Genomic DNA, 2,098 nt, shown 5'->3' on the forward strand with positions numbered 1-2,098 from the left:
TGGGTTCGAAAACGATCCCTACGATTCCTAGCCTTTAATTATCGGGAATCTTCGGTTACCGAATAACAACAACAACCCGGAATCGCCCACCTCTAATCCAATTAAGGCTCTTTTAACACAGTGACCTACATACATCATGTTGACCTCGCTCAAGTTCAGGGTTAAATAGGTGGGGCTAGAGATATGAATGGCAAGACAATGGACCAATCCCACATCACTGAGCACTCCGGTGGATTGCTCCGAAGCTATCATAATACGGGCATTGAATTGTGTAAGCTATCGTGAACTAGTCTGATAATGCATCATTTTTAAACTTCCTTTTTGGGCTTTGTTCGGCTGGTGCACATTGAGAGTGTGCCGTCATATTAATATTTATGTCTACGTTAAACGTCTACGTAGTTTGGGTCAGCCCGTCGAGCATTTTTCGAGTTAGATCATCACCAATGAACATACAGATGTATTACTTTATGAGTGAAGCACGAGAACTTGATATATATGACTATAGCGGAACCCGCTATAGAGGGACCATCCCTACAGCGGGACCTTATCGGAATCCCCATTTTTGTTCCTATGTAAACTCAATTACTTATGCTTGGATATAGCGGGGCAAGGAAAGTCCCGAACTCGAATACAGCGGGAGAGATCGAGCGACCTCTAGCTGTGGAGTGGGGGCTGAAGGTAGGCTCCATACAGGCAGTCAGCGGTGCGGCGTTGTGATTGGCTAGTCAAATCATGAGTGAAGTGGGGCAGGCGGTTTGCTTAGTATACAGTAGAACATGACTATAACAGCCGCGCTACAGCAGGACCTCACCAGAATCTCCCTTTTTATCTATCTAAACTCAATTACATACATGTATCTGTGTTCAGGTTTTACGGGGCAAGGAAAGGCCTGAACTTGGACACAGCGGGAGAGATCGAGAGAGCTCTAATAATAATAATAGATAGCATTTGTATAGCGCATATCCCCGCTCAACAGCAGGCTCTATGCGCTTTACACTATATTATTACCCCAACAGATCATAGAACACTCCAAAACATTCTCAGCTTCCCGGGAAGCACTAGCTGCGGGGAATGGGGTTGCAGAGTGGGGGCTGTAGGCAGGATCCAAACAAGCAATCACCGTTGCGGCGTTGTCAGATTGCCCAGTCCAGTGATGAGTGAGGTGGGGCAGGCGGCAGAGAGAGATGGTGTGGGGGGAGGCGTTACGTGAGCCACCCCAAAATTTAAAGTGATGTGCCGCAGCCTAGACGTTCAGTACCGTATAAGAGCGTATAGGCCATAGCCCTAGGCTAGGCCAAAAAGTAAAAGAAGAGGATAGCGTGTAGTGTGTGGTTCCTGATTCATTGAATTGCTATCGTTGATGCTCAGACATACGCATGCATCCACTTCACCAGTTCTACTGTAGGCCTACCGGTACCGGGTACGATAACGATAGACAGCACAAGCAACAAATCGAGGAAAAGACTATAGGAAATGTTTCTCACTCGAATTAAAGGTCAAGATAATCAACAAAGTTGACAAGAAAAGGATGATTAATATAAAGAGCAAATTTTACTGATATGGAAGGGATGTAATCGTGTGGATTTCAAGACATTTTTCGGTAATTTCCTCTTTGTAATTCTTATAGCGGGAACTCGTGTGCAACGGGATTTTTCTTCAGGAATCAAAAGTCCCCCTATAGCCGTGTTCTACTGCATGGTATCGTAGAGTGCTAGAGATACACTTACGACTGATTACGCTGTGGCGAGTACCTTGTAAAAAATTGTTTGGATAGTGGATGTTCAAGGTTATTTTATTGTCTCTTTGTGGGTGTTTATGGGCACTCACATTTTTGGGCGGCGGTGCACGACCGTGCTCTATGGACGAGCGGCCCCTGACTCATACACATGTATAAGAAAGAAAAAAAAGAACAAAACTATTCGCACGTGGTATTCAAACAGCTAGTGGCGGCTCGTGGTTTATAGAACTGACCGGCCGTCATTCACGTCGACTATTTCTCCCTCCACCACTCCTTTCCTTCACAGCACACACACACACGCACGCACGCACACACACACACACACACACACACACACACACACACACACACACACACACA

Source organism: Aplysia californica, unplaced genomic scaffold (genome assembly GCF_000002075.1).
Source record: "Aplysia californica isolate F4 #8 unplaced genomic scaffold, AplCal3.0 scaffold00030, whole genome shotgun sequence".
In the NCBI taxonomy this organism is placed as follows: Eukaryota; Metazoa; Mollusca; class Gastropoda; order Aplysiida; family Aplysiidae; genus Aplysia; species Aplysia californica.